General features: G+C 37.7%; 2 non-coding genes across 2 annotated transcripts; both read right to left on the reverse strand.

Annotated features, from left to right (window-relative positions):
- Positions 1-15,734: 15,734 nt before the first annotated feature.
- Positions 15,735-15,841, reverse strand: LOC149004844 (small nucleolar RNA R71). Its single transcript, XR_016169981.1, has one exon. It is a non-coding gene; the product is annotated as a small nucleolar RNA R71 (small nucleolar RNA).
- Positions 15,842-19,892: 4,051 nt separating this feature from the next.
- On the reverse strand, positions 19,893-19,999 carry LOC149004845 (small nucleolar RNA R71). Its single transcript, XR_016170057.1, has one exon. It is a non-coding gene; the product is annotated as a small nucleolar RNA R71 (small nucleolar RNA).
- Between the last annotated feature and the right edge of the window lie 3,266 nt (positions 20,000-23,265).

The following is a 23,265-nucleotide window of genomic DNA, read 5'->3' on the forward strand; positions in this document are numbered from 1 at the left end:
CCATCATGCCATGTTTATCCATAACAGATGGTATTGTTGCTATGCATGTGTTGTATTTATGGTGAAGAAGGGAAAGCTGATGAGTGGGACGAAGAGGACGAAGACTTCAAAACCATCTCCTATCCATTTGCCATCCATCGAAGGTGACCATCTGGGTCTCTATCGATATGGTAAGGTGGCCATTGAAGTGGGAGTATGCAGAAACAAGATCACAGATCGGAAGAACCTAGGAAGAACATACAGTACAATCCCATCCACCTTCGATCCCACAAGTTCACACTTGACTTGCCAATACCATCCATGCCCATGTAGCCCATCGACATGCACGAAATGCATTCATCAATCTAGGTTTTCCAGCTCAACATCACAAGAGTGGATGTCTTGCTCAAGGGTTGGGTTGAAAATTAAACATGGCTTCATTAATAGGGACTGAAGAATTTTGGATTTGGTTGAAAGATTGCTGTCAGATCGTGGATGTCGATCTACACTAGCAGAAGGACAATTAAGATATAACATCATACGAACATTGGGTGCTAGATTTGGTGGAGCCATAAGCTTCTGCATTTATTACCAAATATTAATCAGAAAACCATATTTTCTCCTTGGACCTAGATCTGACATACAAAGCTTGCACTTTGTGAGGGTCTTGTTATAAAATCATGTGATATTGCTTTGCATGTGACATTATAAACATGTCTTGTGATACACATCAATGCAATACCAATGTAAAATTGAACATTCAAAACATCATATAATCATATTCGATTTAATAGATTTGCAAAAGGGAAGGTATGAAAAGATCTAACGTATAAAGTTGATCAATATATTATTCCAAAAATAAAAAGAGAATGTTATAATCCAATACAAAATTGATCAAATCTAATAGCTTTGCATGTTACTATATTGCTTGCTTACGTCTGACGTTATAAACGTGTTTTCTGATACACATGGATGCAATACCAATGTAAAATTGCACATTCAAAAACATTGTATACTCGTATTAGATCCACTAGATTTGCAAAATCGAAGAAAATGAATATATCAAAAGCATCAAATTGATCAATGTATTTTGTATTAAAAAAAAAAAGAAGTTATAACCCATTATAAAATTGATCAAATCTAAAAACTTTGCATGTAACTATATTGCTTGCATCTAACATGATAAACATGTCTTGTGATACACATGGATGCAATATCAATGTGGAATTGGACATTCAAAAACATCATATGCTCATGGTGGATTTAATAGATTTGCAAAATGGAAGATAATGAAAATATCTAAGCATAAAATTGATCAATGAAAAAACGAGTTATAAACCATTATTTAGCAATATAAGAACAACCTAAGAAAATTTAGCATACAATTAAAAAAAGGCAATTATTTTGGAAGAGTCCAAAATACATGGGAAAAAAAAACTGACTGTGATATGTTACGGTGATTGGAAGTACATAGATATATTGAATAGCAGAATATAGAAAGTAAGTTTCTTTAAGATCACAGGGACTCTCTGCACACACACCAATGGCTAAATCTCAAATGTTATAAACTGTTTTCCTAAAGATGGAGCTGAACCTGCTAAAAACAGCTTGTCATGGATGCTGAATTTTCCAACTCCTTAATTGTAACGGCACAACTCGTTCATAAAAATAGGCAAATAATAATAAAGACCTTTTATGCGTAGGTCTTAATTATGATGAGGCATGTGATATGTACGCTTGTCATGCATGCCAAAATTTTCAACATCTTAATTGTAATGGCACAACTCGTTCACAAAAATAAGCAAATATACTAAAAACCATTTAAAAAATGTCATTGCATGCATATGTAAAGCTGCTCCAAAATCAATCACCTAAAACCAAAACTAACGTAATGACTAGATACGTGTCACATGCAATCTAGCGGTATCGAGCCAACCCAGCAACCCAAAGTGTGATTCACAGACACGAGATTATGCACCATATATGAAATCATAACTAATATAACACAATAATCAAGAGCCAATTGAATAAAATCATTAATTTCTAAATATTAAAGTTTATAAAGAATAGCATAAGCGAATAAAATAATGTTATTACAACCTTTTAAATAATTCAAAATTTAGCTCTTTGTTCCAAAATAAGTGTCTTAAGCCAAACATGTACTAATCATCATAGGAAAATATCTAAAGTCAATACGCACAAGCATGGCACACATAGGACTTTGTGGTCCCTATGTCATAAGCCTCCACTTGAGAATGTGCCCCTATCTCAACAGGTCCGTCATAACTTGCATAATCACCTGAAGAAAGGTCACCAAATAGGGGTGAGTTCAAATCCACTAAACTCATGAGGGAAACAACATGATATAGATATGCAAGATGACATGATGCTCTACTATGTAGACTAGTATGCTAATCATGTTGGTCTCTATCTAGGCAAATATGCTTTATAACTTACCACCCTCCGTTGGGTAGGTCCACTCTCTTATCTATATCAATATCATCATCATCCTCATCACGACCAGGGGTCTAGGGTAGGTCACCATTCTTTCACCATGAATGGTGTTAGGGGTGTTTGGTCCATCTCATCAAACCACAAATGCACAACCATTGGTCTGAGACTGATGCATGTTAGGAAAATACCTAGCCATGTAGGGGTCCTCTACTTGTCATGTTACTTACGGAAACGATACCTTTCTTTAGGTCTGCAGATCCTGTCGGTTCGATATCCGTCTCGTTCTAGGAACATTGATCCTTACATCATCCAACCATTTTTTAGATGAACATCCCACAACCCTATGGTTCGACTACATATAATATACCAATGGCACTACTGTCCCCTCACAGCTCTCAACTGTCTCTTGAGCGCCCACAAGCCTAATGCCTTATCATATGCAAACTAATCATGAATGATAAACCAATAGTACTCCGTGTTTCATCAAGGCTTCCAACCTTATATAGGATGCCCATGAGTCACCTACCACTACCACGAGTCGTTCAACTTCTATACATCTATTGAAGAGTGGCAACATGTCGGGGTATACTAACCATGCATCTAATGACACACATATATGCATAACAATGATCATGCGAGTTGCATGAAGAGTCATGAGCAATGGTCTAAGCCACAACCCTTGATATATGATAACAAGGATATAAGATATCATAGCCCATCCCAACATGCTTTCATAAAAGTATAAGAGAGAAAAACAAACAATTAAATAAACATCCACCCATCATGAACCCAATGCATGCATGTCTTAAACAACATTACAGGACATTCCAGCATATCACAATCATGAGTTTAGAAGCACTTGAAAAGTAAGAACAATAAGCCCGAGCTCTAGCATAAAATCCCCTCACCTCAATAGTGCTCCAAAGCCTTGAATTAAAGAGATCCATATTGCATGAGCTTTTCAAGTTTGATGTAGACATTATCATCCCCGTCCTCACCATAGTGTGAACTAGAAGCGCCCATAGATTCTTGTTTTACTCCTTGTCTTACATTTATATTGGTATCATTGTATAGTGATAGTTGTCGCGAAGCAGCAGGTGTATCAATGACGACAATATTGGAAAGAGAAGTAGCAGTTTTCAAAGTTGAAGGAACTGCACCAGTAGCATTAGAAGATGGGAACTCTTCTACAATGCGACTACGATTGTTTTGTGTTTGAAGTATATAATAGAGTGGTTTCTGCATTCGTTGTTGATATTGTTGTTGCAGAAGTTGTTGATAATGCTGTTGTAGCAATAGTAGTTGCTGTTGCTGCTGCTGTTGTTCTTGATGTTGCAGTTGTAGAGGCTTTACTCTAGGTCTGGGCTCCACCTTCTTTCCAAAGATGTACTGCATATATACAAAAGGAAGCTATTAAAGAATGCAAACTGAAAATCAGGTTGAAATTTTTATGAAATTAAATATCCACTTAAATTTTGGTAAAAATGTTAACTTCCCACTTTAAAAGTATTAAAACTCGCTATCCAAACTTGATTGGGTCCATTGTCAAAGCCAGTCCACATAAGAACTAGAGTTTTACACAAAGAAAAACAAATAAGAACCGGACTCATAAAAATTTGCATTGCTTGCAAACTTCTTTCAATAGAATTGGAAGTTGGTTAAAGATGACATCTTCGGCTTGGTTGTTGATTTCTTCAAAGCAGGTAGTTCTCTCCTTATTTAAATAGAACCCTCCTATGTCTAATTCCTAAATCCAAGGGTGTAGAGTCAATTGAACAACATACACCAATGAGTTTTTGTTTTGTTTTGGTTAGCATAATTGCCAAAATTATCGTTGCAAGGTTAAACAGGTTCTTATTGATGCTCAATCTGTTTTTATCCTTGGACGGTTTATTTCTGATGGTGTGCTTATTATGGCAATCAAATTGGATATGAGAAAAGCATATGACAAGGTCAGCTGGTATTTTATCGAACAACTCATGCTCAAGATGGATTTTTCCTCTATTTGGCTCCAGGGTTATGCCATTTGTCAAAACAGTTCCGTATAATATTCTTGTCAATGGGAGTGTAAACTAATATTACTTCGTCCACTAGAGGAATCTGTCAAGATGAAACTTTATTCCTTGGACTATTTATTATTTGTGGACAAGCTCTATCATCTCTTATTAACAAAGCTACGGTGAGGGGTGATATCCAAGGAATTAAAATTAAAAGTCCGGGAATCCAATTTTTCCATGACCTTCTCTTTTTTCAATAATTTTCTTCTATTTGGTAAGACAAATACTAATGAAGTTCATGCTTAGAAGAATTGTTTAAATCTTCATTGCAAAGCTTCTAACTACAGAGTTAATATGAAGAAATCTAGTATTATTGTCTGCCCTAATGTGCATTTGAAATTCAAGATATGGTCTTCGTGTGTTCTCAAAATTCCTTGTGGTGTGGGGCCTACCAAGTATTTGGGTCTTCCAGCAGATTTTGGGATGTCAAATAAGCATTTGTTTTATCATTTAAAGGAAAGAATACCTTCAAAGCTTTATAACTAGAAGGAATCTTTGCTTTCTCAGGCTAGTAAAGAAGTTCTCCTTAAATCCTATGTATTTTCCATGATTAATTATGTTGGGTAAAATTTCAAGCTCCCTATTTACCTCCTGATGATATTAAAAAAGAGGCAACAACTTTTTTTCTTTTTCTTTTTCTTTTTTTTTTTCCGGATGATTCAGAAGATAAAAACAAAAAGCACTGGATTTCTTGACATAGATTGTGCAAGTCTAAACATAAAGGTAGATTGGGGCATAGGGATCCAGTAGGGATCCAATTTCACGAAATAAGGCTCTTTTGGCAAAACATGCTTGGGGGATTTGACTCAACCTGACTCTCCTTCAGCTATGATGCCTAAAGACAATCTATTTTCCTGATTCGGTTTCTTTGCAAACACTATTGCGGAGTTGCCCTTCTTGGGTATGGAGAAATATCATTGATGTTCTCTTTTTAATAGGGCTATTATGGCAGATTGGAGATGGAAGACATATATATCTTAGTTTGGCAAGATAGTTGGATTCCCTCATCACCAGACTATAAGTTAGAATAGTTAAACCAAAAAATGTTTCTCAGTTTATTGCTATGGATTTCCCTCACTTGATCTACCCTCCTCTTTCTTTTATCAAAATAACTGCAATGTTTAGTGGAATCCAAGCTCTAGGAGAAGGGGGGGGGGATCGGTGTTGTTTGTAAAGATCACCAAGGTTCTCTTACCTCAATTTTCTCATGCGGCATGCAATATGATTATCTTATTGGGGAGGCGTCAACTCTTTGGTCTGGTCTTCTACGTGCAACCAAGAATAAATTCCATAATATTGTGGTTGAATCGAATTGCAGTAAGGTGATGGACATCATCAACTTGAATCTCATTTGATTAAGAGTATTCCAGCGATTGAGTTAGGTCGTATTATATTTGACATTTTACCACTTATGTCCTCATTTGATTCTTGCTTGATTCAGAGTATTCTAAGATCTGCTAATTCTGTTGTAGATTCCATGGCAAAAGTAGCCGAGTCGTTTCAGCTCCTGATTGTTTGGCATCATAAATCCATGGCTCACACAAATTTGTGGGTGTGAAGCTATTGTTCATTCCCTAACTAGGCCGGATTTGGTTCACCATTTCCAAATGTTCTACGTTTTTCAGACATTACACCAGGACCAAGGTTTTAGACACACATGCTCCCCCCCCCCTCTCAAACACTCGGTCTACATTACAAGGTAACGCCCAAGCCCAAGTCAGCCATCACCTCACACTTGTCTACTCAAATCACCTATTTTTTGGTCTTGTAGCCAAAGGATTTAAAATAAAACTCTTTTACGGTTTTATCTAAATGTTGAAGAAGGCTCCATCCTTTCATCCCAGAAAATTACATATAGACCCTCTACTTTTATGAACTGTTACATTTATATCTCATATGTTTATATTTCTTATGTTTCAAATTATATATCAAATATCACCCTTTTCTTTTTGAATTGGCAGCTTTATATTAGGGGACAGAATATTATAAATGCCATCAGAGAGAGAGTCATAACTTCTTCGCTAAGAGGCAGTAGTCATTGCCAACTAAGCAATCCTTTGATAATATATCAAATGTTTCTTACTATTGCAATAATGGGGTCAAGTAATGACTTAGCATCTACCATATTTCAGGTCTAAACTAATATAAAACACTCCACCACTAACAAACTAGTTTCAACTTTCAAGGTAAATGAGAGAAAAGAAAGAAAGAGAGAATAGGTGAGGGCAAAGAGCAACATGACGGATTTTAGATATCTTTGCGACTTTCTTTCTTCTTCCATATATAAGAAGATTCAACAAAGATATATTATTTATTTCTTTATTTAAGGAGTGGTTTACAATACAATAAATTTCAGGGGGTGTAAGCATAACAGTTTACAAATCTAGGGCTAAAATCAAATCATAATAGGTTACAACTTGACATTGTAGTTTTCTCTAAATAAAAACCTCTATTTCTATTTTTGTTTGAGAACCTAGTAACAAAAAGAAGGTTGAGAAAAAGGAAGAATGAAGAGTTGAGATATATAAAAATTTCCGATGCAAGAGGTGTCAATCTAAGAGTTCCCTTCCAATAACATAAACCGAAAGCCCTTCAAAGTCCGCAACACAAAAGATTTTGCAGGTCATTTTTTTTCTTACAGTATGATTTAACTCTAAGGTGTGACTACCTCACTAGCTGTTGGGTAAGCTCGTTGTAACTTCAAGATCAAAATTATTTCCTCAGCGCCGCTCTAGAGAAACCCTTAAGCACAGATAACCTTTAGAGGCAGAGAGAGCTTGGTGGTCCCTCGGCTCTTCTTCTTCCTCCTCTTTCTCCTTTCTCCTATCTCCTCTTCATTTCTTAGAAAACTTTCTTCTCCCTTACCAGGAGCCTTCAGCATTCTACTTTTCTTTTCCCCTCTTTCTTGTCGATGCTAAATTTGGAAGTAAATCACTTGGATCTGGAAGTTCTGATGCAGCGAGCCCATGTTGTAGCCTCTTTAATGCTGTTGGTCACCAACATCTCAGCCCTTACAACTCCTCTGCTAAAGCCCTTTCCGCAACATCATCCAACCACACATCTGGTGAAGGAAAAGTCACCGTTGCCGAAGCACTATCCCATTCATTCTTCTCTTGAAATCAAGCGGCGGCACTTCCCTGCACTTTTGTCTTCCAAATTGATCTGGTAGCCATTCATTAGTTTCTTGGCCTCTATGGCATGTTTTTTTTTCTTCTCTATTTGGGCTTGTGATGGAGGATGTGTATTTCACATCTTTTGGACTTATTAGTTGTTGTTGTACTTACAACTTTATTTCTAAGGTTTTATTGGGACTAACCCATACCTTAACCTGGATGACCTTGTCTATTATATGTATGAAAATTTGGTCAAATTTCTTTCCTTAGTTTTAGATGTTTCTGTTCGGACTTTATGTTTCTATGCATCTATCGTTTTTATTTTTGTTTTCGGTGTGTTTTTCTATTCCTTTAAAGTTCAATAAATGAAGATTTTCTTCTTACCAAAAAAAATAAAATAAAAAGACCTCTGAGGTGGAAAACAATGGCATTAATGTAGAGAAGTGACATAATACAAATAATGGATTTACCAAAAAATAAGACATAATACAAATAATGGTTGGGTATACGATAAATAAATGGTTGTTAAAACTTTTCCTTTTTCACTTAAAATCAGCTCTTTAAACTCAGCTTTCTAGTTGACATACTTCATGTCATCTTGTGGTGGATTATTGTGCATGGTGAGATGTACACAGCAGATGATTTTTATCTCTTTTCTATTGTTTGAGGAGATTATGTTCCTTGCAAAGGACTTTACAAACTTAACGTTTGTACACATCAATAGGGATGCTAATAGAGTAGCACATTCCCTAGCCCAGCATGCCCTGTCCTCTACAGGTCGGACAGTATGGCAATTATCTGAATCATGGCTTCTTGATGTTTGTAATCAAGATGCTCTGTGTAATCCCTGTTCAGTTTTCCAATAAATTACTGAATTACCAAAAAAAAAAAAAAAAAAAAGAGAAAAGCTCACCAGCATCTTGCTTTCAAGCTCTTCGTATATCTTGACCAAATCTCCAACTTCAAGGCCATGTTGCATCACGAAATTTCCTGCTCGGGTATTCGAACTCAGGGACAAAAAGAAAAACTCTAATTCAAAGAGTAAACAAAAGAATAGATCTGGCTATCCAGATTTGCTTACTTGTATTCTCTAATATGTACATTCTGCTTTTATTGTTTGTCCAAAATCTGCATTGTTTACAGAGACAAACTGGGTTTAGAATGGGCCAAAGCTAAATTTTAAATTGATGGAAGAAGAGAAACTCACCTATATCTCATCCGCCAGATTTTGCTGGTGGAGAAATCTGTTATTGGAATTTGGATCCCCTCGTTTGTTGTAAGGGGAGGAAGATACGCCTCTGCCTCCCTCTGTTCATATAACAAAGTTGGAACTTTCGTTAGCAGAACAATAATATCCATATCTCATGTTGAAAAAAAAAACCTTAAAAATGAATTGGAAATAAAGAAAATGGGGAAAGTCAAGGACGTGTTTGTCATGATCTGAATTCTGAAGTGCGAAATTGTCCCAGTAAGCTATGGACGAAAAATAAACGAAACCCAGGAGAATGATGAATACAAAACCACACCTTTGGAAGAACGATCCTTCCCACCGGAGCGACATCACTTCTCGTTAGCTCTTTCTGAAACAAGAATCTTAGTCTCTGGCCAAAAAAAAAAAAAAAAAGTTAAAACGATTCGGAACGTAGAACATACTCTAAAGAAAAAAAGAAAAGAAGAAGCCACTTTGTTATCAGATGGGATAATGGTTTTGGAATCGTCGGTTCTCACTGTAGCAGATCTTGCTTGTCCCTGGCTGGCTGGTGCTGGAGGGTACAAGCTCAAAGAAAGGGAAGACGAAGAACCAGAAATCATCTTCCGAGCAATCCATCTTTTATAGCGCGCAGCCTTTGTGATCGAAGGTGGCCATCTGAAAATTGGCTGCTGCACTCTCGGTCTCGGCGATGGCCAATACAGCTCCTTTAGCATGGCCCTATTTTCATGGACACTTCCCAAGTACTCTGAAGATTGAACATTCTGGTAAGGGTTCGTAGCAATCATGGCGGGTTGGAGAAATCGAGATCGTTCTTCTCCGTGAATGGAACCTGTGGTGGTCGTCACGGTCGGGGGAGAGGTTGTGGTGTTGGTGGTCAGGTTGGAGGTGTGTAGATCCATAACGCGAGCAGGATGCAGAGAAAGGTGAGGGGTATGGAGGGTTGAGGGATTTGCATGAGGAGTAGAGGAGCCATGGGAGGTTATAATGAGGCAGACGAGGAAGGAAAGGAAACGATGACCAGTGGAGAAGAAACAGGTGGAAGGAGCAGGAGTGAAATCTGTCAGGGGTTTTGAAGGGAGTTAAGAGATGGAAAGCGAATAGGGGTGGCGCCACTGGATGAGTTTTGGTGGGTGGCGAATTGGGAAATCGGTGGTATGCATATGACCAATCGTAGCAGGCGCTCTTGGCACTCGTCGCAATTCTGGTTTAAATATGGGGATGGACCTTGCTGGGACGGAACACCATGTAATTCCCTCCACCTTGGGTTGCTCAGCTTCACTGTCACTCACTTGCCAATACCATCCATATATGTATGCCCATCAAGATGCACCAAGTCCATCATCGATCTGGGTTTTCCAGCTCAACCTCACAAGAGTTGGGTTGGGTTGGAAAAGGTAGCTTCACTAATATGGGTTAAAATTCATCTGGCTTTGGCGAAGAGATTGCTGTCAGATGTATATGCGAACATTTAACTTAATTTATTATTTTTTTTGTAAGAAAGCATTTAATTTATTGATTACATGGGATCTCTCAAGTTCACGAAACAGATGATCTTTGATTCTATATCCGCTTTCCTCCTCTTGTGATCTTCCCAGATTTTATGATACAAAATGAAAAAATAAAAAAAATAAAAAATTAACGACACTTCATTGAAATGGCAGAAAACATTCAGCCGGAAAAAAAATTGCTTAAAATTATTTAGTCACGATCTTTGTGAAACCTAACCCTAACCTTAACCCGAAAACTCTATTGTTTGTAGGTCCGAATACCCGAAGTAGAAGTGGAAGTCAACTATGGGCCATATCAGTGGAAGACATGGTATTTGACTCCTAACCCATGGAAATTGACAATGATGCTCCATACTTGGAGACCTTGATGGTTTTGGAAAAAAGACTACACCTTGGTGAAGAAAAGCTTGGTTGATGACCCAGCTTGATTGGACATGATTTGAAGGTGTTCCTCCATGCTAGGTGAGTTGTAGTTTATGATGTGAGAAACCCATTTGATTTTGATAAGAGTTAGGCCCTCAATTACCTATTTCAGGCTTTGCTAACAGCCTTAGTCGACTGCCTGAGTCGACTGGGCCAATCAACCTAACCAATCGACCCACAGAGACAGAATCTGTGCAAGATCCTCTTTTTAGGTTTATGATGCTCTATATAATAGAACTTCTTGTTTCTTAGCTTCTTTTGTTTCTAAAACCCCTAAAGAACGTGGAGAACTCCTCTCAAAGCCTCTCCTTAGTGTTAGTGAAGAACTCTCGCAAACTCTCAAGTTTCCTCTCTTGTACCTTCAATCAAAGGTTAGTAATCTCTATTGTATAGTATTGATCTACTCTTACTATGATTTATTCTCTGTACTAAGATTATGAAGAAGATGTTGCATCCTTGCAATCATCTCTTCTACAATCTTCATTCATTCTTTAATGCTATGATCTTCATACTCAATCTTGACCATGATTCTTTTGATTTCTTCATGAAACTATGATCATACTCTTGATATGATTTTTCTAGCATTATAGATACATCTTCATGATTATTCATATCCTTGATTTACTGTGTTAGTCTACTAGAATGAGATATCATCATCTCTAGTTCTTCTCTTGAATTCATAGCTTGTTTTCAATGAAAACTATGAATTTATCAAATTAGAAAGTATGATTCTAAATTAATAAGTATTAGTTTTGATCGTTGTTTGAAGTCTAATCTATGCTAGTTAGTCTTAGATTACTGTTTTAGAGATTCCCTCCAAGTTTCGTAGCATTTCGAATCTTATAGAATAGGTTTTGGATCAAAAATCAGTTTTTGGATGCATACTGTTCATTGGGTCGACTGGACCAATCAACCCAGCTAGTCTTCCTAGCATGACAGTAAGGGATTTCTTTGTCCGTTTCGATCCATTTGATGTCTATTCTTTTAGGACTACTTCCTAATAATTCTTTAATGCTTGTTTAGGGTTTGTTTGCTAATTTTGGATTCATTCTCTTGTTTGTCTGGGATATTTCGAATCTAGTTAAGGTAAGGACAGTTGTTTCCATATTAACATAGATTGTGTGGATCCTAGTTTCTAAATTGGGAAACACCTAGATTTGCTACTGATATTTTAGTTTCTAATTATGATATGACTGTTGTAAGTACAGTAGGATCTTACTTTTACATTTCCTTAATGTACTTGATCATGAATGGATTCTTACTCATATATGTTACATACTCAATTGATCTTGTTTTTATGTATTCTTTCATATGATAAGATATCAATTGTGTATGTTATGACTGAATTGGGATTGAGATTAATTAGGTATGATTTGGGATTGGGGAATGTCTTTTTGGCATTTTTGTCCTTGGACATCATTGGGAATAGTATGGGATATTTCCGATGGTGCCCTTTGATGCTTTTCTGGATTATTGGTTGTCATACCTAGGACTTGTCTAGCAGTGTTTGGCTAGGATTCCCTGTTATATCAGACCCGATTCGGAAGGGTATTGAGATTGAGTAACCCGTGGTGGCAATGGGGAATAATGGGCGCTCAAGACCGGTGAGTCATATCTGTGAGAGGACATAAATCACATTGTTGATACTCGTGAGAGGCCATTCATTGGTAGGGTTACATTTAGTAGACTTGGGCTCATGGGTGTTCAAGACCGGTAGCCAACTCGTGAGAGGACATGAGAGCTTCCCATCTATTATTTGTGGATGACCAATAGGGTTAATGAGTCCGTAGTCCTAGTTGGTTGTAGCCAAAGGATACGCTGACTCTAGTGTGAATGATACTGGAGAGGATTGCCCGGGGTGAGGAATGGACGTATCTGGATCTAAGTTGATATAACCAAGTAGATGATTTGCATTTGGCTAGGCGTTACCTTGACATGCGCCAATATTAGACCAAAGTTGATGTGAGAGAACGACGACCTAAACCCCAGCCAAGGAATGTTCGAGAGGCATGCAGGACCCAATTACAACCGGAGAACCCAAGATACTGGTTGAGGGAGAGTGATTTGAGACCTACCAAAAGAAGTATGGTGCTATGACTTAAAGCATGTCTGCCTATAGAGACCAGCATACATAGAGTTAGACTCATACATGCATTGTCTGTCTCATATCATATTACATCATGCTATGTTTTTGCTATCATGTTATTTATGTTGTTATGGAATAACATGTCTTGCGGTTCTCTTGAACTCACTCCTTTCGTGCAAATATCTTTTGTTACATTGTCCTATAGGTGTTGATGACTATGAAGGCCAGTACGAGGAAGCGCAAGCAGATGAAGCATAATTCACACAAGGTGTTGGCAGTTACAAAGATTTCGGTGATGATCCCTCGTGTGATCATGCTACATACCAGGATTAGCTCTACCGTGGAGTGGAAGCGGCCATGCTTAATTTCTGAATTTATGTTTATGAAGACGTTCTTTATAAAGTAGAAGATACTCCAGTTCTTTGCTAAACGATTCAGGCTTCTTTTTTATCTTTTGGAAGTTGATCATGCTTTAAGAATCGAATGATCAGATCCATCCAGCCTTTGCTCGTTCGGATCTGTATCCGTATGTGGTCGACCACATAGATGCTCGAACTTACTAGTTCTCCTAGGGAAATCACTGGCTTTGTGACGTCCAAATCTTCTGTAGCTGAGCAAGATTGCGCATCTGCCTGATCGTTCTTCGCTCTAGGTACTTGTTGACTAGCAAGCCTATGAAGTATTTTCTATATTGGTTAACTAAGCTTAGATACTTGCCCATCCTTTTTTCTTTTACTTCATATATTCCATTGACCTGGTTCACAATTAATTGTGAATCGCTTTTGATTTCTAGGTTCTGGATCCCTCAGGCTATTGCTAGCCTGAAGCTGGCCAATAAGATACTTTGCTTCATTATTAGAGGCTCTGAATTTCAAACGGAGTGCATACTTTATTTCAAATCCTCCTAGACTTTGTAGAAGTAGTCCGACTTCGTTTCCTTGCGCAATACTAGATCCTTCCACAGATAGGATCCATCTTTTTATTGATTCGACAGTGAATTTATTTTCTTCATTCTTGTCTTGGTGAGTTTCGAGAATGAAAATTTCCAGAGCTTGAGCCTTGATGGTGGGCTGGGGTTGAAACTCTATTGGATGCTCGCTTCATTCAACCGTCTGGTTACAAGTCGACCTACAAGATTTGGTCGATGCAATATCTTCTTTAGAGGAAAATTGGTGAGCACAAAAATACGGTGTGACTGGAAGTATGGTCGCAGCTTTCGTGCTGTTGTGACTAAAGCTAATGCTTGTTTGTCCAATTTAGGATACTTAGTTTCTGCATCAATCAATACATGACTGATAAGCATGCATTTACCATTATTTATTGGATTTAATTCCCCATACTTATTTAATTGAAGAGAGCTAATTGAGTATTTTTGTGTATTTTTCAAGAATAAGGTGATTTTGGATATTAGAGTTAATATGGAGTAAAGTTGGCAAATATATTAGATATTGGTGGATTTTAAATCATGACATTCAATCTTGCTGCCCAAGAAATCATGAAAAGTGAGATCTTAGCCAAATTGGAAATAGGTGGAGGTCTAAGGAACAAAATTGGTAATAAATCTGAAAATCGGGTAAACAGACCTACCTTCAGTATTTTGGGCATATCTCTCTCGTATAAGCTTAAAATGTGGTAATTCAAGATGCTATGGAACGATATTGAAAATATCTACAACTTTTCAGTTTTGAGTTTTCCCAAACTCCGAAAGAATAAAAGTCAAATTGACGGGTAAAGCGAAGGGATTCATCATATGCGGGAGACATAAAAGAAAAGCCAGCCACAGAGAAAAAGGAGACGGCGAATGCGGCTCTCATCTCTCTCATTGCTGAAGAAGAAGAACACAACTCTCTCTCTCTCTCTCTCTCTCTCTCTCTCTCTCTCTCTCTCTCTCTCTCTCTCTCTCTCTCTCTCTGTGTCTCCCTATGTTTCATCTTTATTTTTCTTATGAGAGTAGCTAGTTCATTTTCTTTGGGATGTAGATGTACCATGCTTATTTCATTAATTTGATTGTTCTATATCTTATAGTTGATTGTGTTTGAGTTTGGCCAAAGATGTTCAATAGCTCAGCAAACTAAGCGTGCCAAGCTTCCGCAAAGGACGATAGTCTTGTGTAGGGCATATCTAGGAAGACCATCCCTAATTTCTTTTTCTTTTGTTTTGTAGGTAACTGCAAGAGTAGTGATTCGATAATTAGTTTAGGTTGTTATCTTTTATTTCTTAGATATAATTGTATTTAGGACTTTTCAATTGTAATATTTGCATTAGATTGGATTGTTTAGGTAATTTTTAAAAAATCTCCATCCCTCATCCCACATGTGTAACTTTTGTTCGAAAGATCACGTGGATTGCGTTTCAGGTACGTCCTAAACTCTTTCTTTTGTTGTAGTTATTTTCTTCTAATTTTATTTATTTAGCTTGTTTTATGTGTGTATGCATGGTTGTCGATCCTTAAACCCTGAGTTGACTCCACTTGACTTAGAGTTATAAGAGACTTTGGCCAATTTTAGAAGGCAAAGAACCATGGCAAACTATAAGCCTCCAATGAGGCCCTTGAGTGAGCATTTCATTCCTATGATATATACTCCAGTTTCTTGTATTAAGTTGCCTAACATAGAGGCGGCTCAATATGAGATCAAATCTAGTGTTATTCAAATGCTACCATTTTTTTATGAACTTGCCAATGAAGAGCCTTATAAGCACTTAGATGAGTTTTTAGAGGTGTCCTCCACAGTTAAAATTCAAAACCTCTCAGTTGATGCTTTAAGGTTACTTCTTTTCCCATTCTCTCTTAAAGATAAAGCTAAGCATTGGCTTCATTTTTTGAACAATGTTAAAATTTCTACTTGGGCAGAAATGCAACAGGAGTTCCTTACAAAGTTCTTCCCCATTGGCCGTACTAATAGCATTAGGAGAGCGATAACGAGTTTCTCTCAACAAGAAGGAGAACAATTTCATGAGGCCTGGGAAAGACTAAAAGAATTACTTAGAAAGTGCCCCCACCATGCTATTCCTAAATGGCAATTGGTTCAATGCTTTTATGATGGCCTTAGAGACCGACATAGGCAAATGGTTGATTCTTCTTGTGGTGGGACTTTCATGCACAAGAATGAGAATGAAGCATGGGAACTTTTTGAGACCCTTAGTGAAAACTCCCAACAGCATGCTTCAGCAGCTAAGACTGAGATTCGATCCATTGGGCAACCAAAGAGGAGCGGTCTCTATGAGATCAATCCTACCATTGAGATGAGCACTAAGGTTGACTTGCTATCAAAGAAATTGGACCATCTCTTGTCATTAGGACAACAAACCCCATCTCCACTTCCTACAAGTTTCTCTCCACCTAATCAGATTGAAGCATGTGCTTTATGTTCTAGCCTATCCCATCATGTCACTGATTGTTGTTTGGCTACACAATATCTTGAGTTTGTGAAGGAGCATGCACATTTGGCCCAAGGAGTTTCTAAATTGGGCAATGATCCATATTCCAATACCTACAACCCAGGATGGCGAAACCACCCCAATTTTTCATGGCAAAGCTCAATGTCCAATCCCTCTAATCAAATACCTTATAGACTACCTCCATTTAATATGCACCAAAATGCCTATAGGAATGAACAACCATCATGTCCACAACCCTTACATAATTCATCATTTGAGGATAAGGTACTAAAAGCACTTAATGGATTAGAGCAAAACACTCAATTGTTGCATTCCCATTCTCAGTCCATTAATAAATTGGAAACCCAACTTGGTCAACTAACTGATGCCATTAGTAGGAGGGAGTTTGGTCAGTTACCTAGTCAACCAATAGGTAACCCTAATCATCAAATTGGGTCTAGGAAAGAACAAGTCCAAGCAGTCTCTGTTGTGACACGTAGTGGGAAGGAATATTATGCACATATGGCTACTCTTAAGCCATTGCCCATTGATCTTGAGAGTCGCAAAGATGTTGATTTGACCCATGAGACTGGCAATGACGCACACAAACCTAGTAAAGAAACATCACCTGTGAGTATTTCCCATCAATTTCCTTGTAAGGGGTTGCACATTCCAATTGTAGAGGGTGAAAATCCTACTCCTAAATCTTACACTCCCAAAGCCCCCTTCCCTGAAGCTTTTGAGTCCTCAATTCCAGATTCTAGAAAGAATGCTAAGATGCAAGAGATGATTGATTTATTCCAACAAGTTCGTATCAATCTCCCACTATTAGATGCTATCAAGCAAGTCCCAACTTATGCTAAGTTTCTAAAAGATTAATGCACCCAAAAGCGTAAGTTGACAACTCAGGCTCTTAAAACTGTGCACCTAACTGAACAAGTCAGCTCTGTAATTTCCAGCCAACTGCCCCCTAAACTTAAAGATCCAGGTACACCTTTAATTTCATGTGTTATTGGAGATTTATCTATAAGTAAATCATTGCTTGATTTGGGATTCAGTGTGAATTTTTTACCCGGTTCAGTTTATGATAAGTTTGGTCTAGGAGATTTGAAATCCACTGATGTGATTCTACAATTGGCAGACCGCTCAATTAAATGACCTCATGGGCTACTTGAAAACGTTTTGGTAAATGTTGAGGATCTATATTTTCCTGTTGATTTTTTATCCTAGATATGGACAATACAGATAAGTTACCACCAGTCATTATTGGATGACCCTTTTTAACTACTACGAATGCTTGCATCAATTGTAGATCGGGTGTCATGGACATATCATTTGGCAATAAGAAACTTAGAGTCAACATCTTCAATGCATCATTAAGCCCAAACAGGGGTGAAGAGTGCTTTGCAATTAACTTTATTGATGAGGTAGTGGTTGATAATATTCCAAACATGCTTATTGATGATCCCCTACAACATTACTTGCCATTTGGGGAATCTAACCTAAATATTGAGGAAGTCAACACATTGTTGGACTCTTTGATAACTTTATGAAATAGAGTTAAGATTGATAACTTTTATACTTGAGATGGCTTGATTTAGGAGTATTTTGTCTTTGTTTTAGTGATAGTATTCATTAGGTGTTGTCTTGTTTAGTCTTAACATGTTGCATTTTGTTTAGTTCATTATTATCACCATTACATGAATTTCCCTTCTTTTTATGGATGAATTTGATTGCTTCTCTTTCTCTTGAAAATGTAGGTGAAGATTCATAATAGAAGAACTTGTCCTCTAACTTTGTTGTAGAGTTGTTGCTGCATTGCTACAACAACGGAACAGAATATTCTTAGATCCAATTCAAATGGAATTGACCAGAAAGGGCTAACTTAAGTGGACAAAATTCTTGTAAATACATGATGGTTTTCAGCCCTTGATCTCAAGAGGAAAGTTCTAATCCTATGGCCAGAATCTAACCTAATGATTGTAGACATTTATGGAAGAAAGAGAAGAGAGGCAAAAGGGGAAATTGACATACACATTCGGCTAAGGTTGGGAATAGAGGCTCGGCTAAGAGGAGGGAAGATAGAACCAATGCTAGAGCTCTTGTGGAAGCAAGGAGCTTCTGGAGTTGCTGATTTGCTGGAGAAGAAGGCTGGAGCTCGTGTGGAAGCATTGAAGCTTTAGTTTATTCTTGTTTTTATAACTCTATCTTCTTACTTTCTAGTCTCATGTCAACTATACTTAGTTTTATGCATTTTAATTATGTTATGGGATAAATCTTAGCTGTGTTGGGATGATAGTAGTACCTAAACCTGAATTTTGATATGTAACTAATCATGTGTTCTTTAGTTTTATTGCAATCCACTTTATTGTTAATGAATTCAGCATGTTATATTGACTAATTTCAGTTCTTGAATGATCTTTCTTGAATGAATGTTATAATTTCATTAATTGAAAAATTAATGAAGTCTAGGTGTTTGTTGAATTGTGTGAGTTAGGATAATCTTTAATTAGGTTGTGTTAATTAGTAGGTTGGGTAGGAATACCCAATTATCTCACATTACCATTGATTGGATTGGGTTTAAATTGCATTCTTAATTCAATTCTTCATAGGATTATGCAGATGTTGACTTAGGATACTAGCTTATGTGTATTGGAAAATACCATATTGCCATTCATTCCAAGTTCTTGATTTATCTTGGGGTTGTAGTATTGCTTTAGTATTTGTATTATAAAATTCAGGGGAAGGGAAACTTGATTCCTAACACACTTGTCACTCATTAAGTTTCTTCCATTGCTTAATCTACATTTTAGTTCCTTAGTTTTCTTTCCCTGTCATTTGGTTATTTAGTTAGTCAATCACCAATCAACCTTGTTAATTTCATTTAAATCAATTTTACTTTTACATTGAAAGTTAAGGATATAATTCTCCATGGGATCGATACTTTACTTATCATTTATTACTTGATTGCAATACATATACTTAAGTAATATCTTGAGATACAAGCATCAAGTTTTTGGCGCCGTTGCCGGGGAATTTTTTCTTTAATAATTAGTGTAGAAGTAAGTTTAGTTATCTACTGAAATTTCTTTACTTTGATATTAGTTTCCTTTTATTCTCAGGTGCTTTTACCCTTGTATGAACACGCTACCTGATAAAGAGTTGGCACCCTTTGACATCGAAATAGAAAGGACATTTCGAGCTAGAAGAAGGGAGCAGCGAGGCCTAACAGCAGTTCCAACAATGGCTGAAGCAGTGAGAAATGGATTGAATAATAATGAGAATAATATGGCAGCTGAGGGTGATGATAGAGATAGAGCCATCAGAGCATATGCTGTCCCCATGTTGCATGAGCTGAATCCAAGCATAGTACGGCCAGATATTCAAGCCTTACATTTTGAACTTAAGCCGGTGATGTTCCAAATGCTTCAAACTGTGGGACAATTCAATGGGTTACCAATAGAAGATCCTCATCTCCATCTTAGACTCTTCATGGAAGTAAGTGACTCTTTCAAGATACCTGGAGCAACTGAAGAAGCTTTGAGATTGAAGCTATTCCCTTATTCATTGCGGGATAGAGCAAGAGCGTGGTTGAACTCCTTACCTCCCCAATCAGTAGCTACATGGAATGACTTGGTAGAGAAGTTCTTGATGAAGTACTTCCCTCCAACAAAGAATGCCAAGCTCAGAAATGACATAACTGGTTTTAAACAGTTGGATAGTGAGTCTTTATATGAGGCATGGGAGAGGTTTAAGGAGCTCTTGCGTAAATGTCCTCATCATGGCATTCCTCATTGGATTCAGATGGAGACTTTCTACAATGATTTAAGTGCACAAACTCGATCCATAGTGGATGCATCAGCCAATGGGGCTATATTGGCAAAGTCTTACAATGAGGCTTACGAAATTTTGGAGAGGATGGCCAACAACAACTTCCAATGGCCAGCTGAAAGAGCTGCTACAAGTAAGAGGGTGGCAGGAATTTATGAGTTGGATGCAGTGACAGCCTTAACTACACAAGTTTCATCCCTCACTAGTGTGCTAAAATCTGTAAACTTGGCTGCAGCTGTACAACCTCAACAAAATCCAACAGTCTCTTGTACATATTGTGGTGGGGAGCATGTCTTTGATAGTTGTCCATCTAACCCAGAATCAGCCTACTATGTTGGTAATTTCAGCAAAGCTAATAACCCATATTCCAACACTTATAATCCTGGTTGGAGGTAGCACCCTAACTTCTCTTGGAATGGTCAAGGACAGAATGTAGGCCCATCATCTATCCCAACTAGACCTTATCAGCTTCCAAGTGCTCAACAGCAAGTGAAGACTCAGCCTATGGAACCTTCTTCATCAATTGAGCTTCTATTGAAAGAATACATGGCAAAGAATGATGCAATTATTCAGAGCCAAGCAGCTTCATTGAGAAATTTGGAGAATCAAGTTGGGTAGCTAGCTAATGCTTTAAGCAACAGACCTCAAGGATCATTGCCAAGTGATACTGAAAATCCTAGGCGTGAAGGCAAAGAGCATTGCAAGGTTATTTCATTACGGAGTTGGAAACATCTAGAGCCACCTCATTTTAAGTCCAGTCAACCGAAGGAGCCTATTCCTGTCCAAGAAGAAGGGGAAAAGGTAGATCCAGTGGCTGTTCAAAAGGACCAATCTGATTTTGAAAACCAAAGTGCTGAACCACCACCAGCTACAGCTCCATTACAACAGGGTTTTCCAGAAAAAGTGCCTTATAAACCACCCCCCTTTCCTCAAAGATTTCAAAGGCAGCAACAAAACCATTAGTTCAAGAAATTCTTGGATGTTTTGAAGGAGCTCCACATCAATATACCATTGGTAGAAGCACTTGAACAAATGCCAATTTATGTGAAATTCATGAAAGACATCCTTTCTAAAAAAAAGAGATTTGGAGAGTTTAAAACAGTAGCCATGACACAAGAGAGTAGTGCCCTCTTGCTGAACAAGCTTCCTCAAAAATTAAAGGATCCTAGAAGTTTCACCATTCCTTGTGCTATTGGAGAAAATTATATTGGGAGAGCCCTTTGTGACCTTGGAGCTAGCATTAACCTTATGCCAATGTCAATCTTCAAGAAGCTTGGTGTGGGAGAAGCAAGGCCAACTACAGTAACGGGCAGGTGGGTGATAGATCCTTAGCTCATCCTGAAGGAAAAATTGAAGATATCTTGGTAAGAGTTGATAAGTTCATCTTCCCTGCTGATTTCATTGTTCTTGATTTTGAAGCTGATAGAGATGTGCCCATCATTCTTGGAAGACCCTTCTTGGCCACTGGGAAGACTTTGATTGATGTGCACAAAGGAGAATTAACTATGAGGGTAAATGGAGAGCAAATCACTTTCAATGTTCTCCAGGCAATGAAATCTCCAGATGAGATAGAGCAATGCTCAATGGTAGATATCATTGAGGAGCTGGTTTTAGAAGAAGTTGAGACAAAGGGTAGTACAGATCCATTAGAGCTTTCATTAACATCTGAAATTTCACAAGTGGGTGATGAAGCAGGTAGCTATATTAAATGGTTAGATGCAAGACCAGCTGAGACATTAAGAAAGAGTGGATTTGATCCTCTTGTATTATCTGAGCATGCAACTCAATCTCCTAAGCCATCAATTGAAGAGCCTCCTGTGTTAGAATTGAAGCCTCTTCCAGGACACCTTAGGTATGCCTATTAGGGTGAAGGAAAGACACTTCCAGTTATCATTTCAGCAGTGCTAACAGCAGAGCAAGAAGATATGTTAATTAAAGTGTTGAAGAAATACAACAAAGCATTAGGATGGACCATATCAGATATCAAGGGAATCAGCCCATCAATTTGCATGCACAAAATTCTGCTGGAAGACTGCTGTAATAATTCTGTGCATCAAAGGAGGTTGAATCCAATTATGAAGGAAGTGGTCAAAAAGGAAATCATTAAATGGTTAGATGCTGGGGTTGTGTATCCAATTTCGAACGGCAAGTGGGTGAATCCAGTACAATGTGTCCCCAAGAAAGGAGGAATGACAGTTGTGGAGAATGATAATAAGGAGCTGATACCTACAAGGATAGTGAGTGGGTGGAGAATATGTATGGACTATAGGAAGCTCAACAAGGCTACAAGGAAAGATCATTTCCCTCTACCCTTCATTGATCAAATGCTTGATAGATTGGCTGGAAAAGAGTATTATTGCTTCTTAGATGGATACTCAGGTTACAATCAAATAGCCATTGCTCCTAAAGATCAACATAAGACCACTTTCACTTGCCCATATGGTACCTTTGCCTTTAGAAGAATGCCTTTTGGTCTATGTAATGCCCCAGCCACTTTCCAAAGATGTATGATGGCCATTTTCATTGATATGGTGGAACAATTTGTAGAGGTGTTTATGGATGATTTTTCAGTTTTTGGAGAAACATATGTTGAATGTCTCACTCACTTGGCAAAAGTTCTACAGATATGTGAAGAAACCAATTTAGTCCTCAACTGGGAAAAATGCCATTTTATGGTTAGAGAAGGGATTGTTCTTGGACACAAGGTTTTCAAACAGGGTCTAGAAGTGGATAAAGCCAAGGTTGCCATTAAAGAAAAATTACCACCACCATCAAGTGTGAAAGGGATTAGAAGTTTTCTTGGACATGCTGGGTTTTATAGAAGGTTCATAAAAGATTTTTCACAAATATCTAAACCATTGTGTAGCCTGCTTGAAAAAGAAAGTCAGTTCAGCTTTAATGAAGCATGTATGACAGCATTTTTAGAGTTGAAGAAGAAGCTAATCTCTACACCCATCATTGTGGCACCGGATTGGTCTATACCCTTTGAGGTCATGTGTGATGCTAGTGATTGGGTTGTAGGAGCAGTTTTGGGACAACGTAAGAATAAGGTATTCCATTCAATATATTATGCTAGTCGGACCCTATCAGGAGCACAACTGAATTACACTGTCACTGAAAAAGAACTCTTGGTAGTTGTGTTTGCATTTGACAAATTTAGAGCTTATCTAGTGGGGGCAAAGGTCATTGTGTTCACAGATCATTTAGCCATCAAATATTTGAT

The sequence above is a fragment of the Hakea prostrata genome, chromosome 9 (genome assembly GCF_041222555.1).
Source record: "Hakea prostrata isolate BN-2017 chromosome 9, UWA_Hpros_2, whole genome shotgun sequence".
NCBI lineage: Eukaryota > Viridiplantae > Streptophyta > Magnoliopsida > Proteales > Proteaceae > Hakea > Hakea prostrata.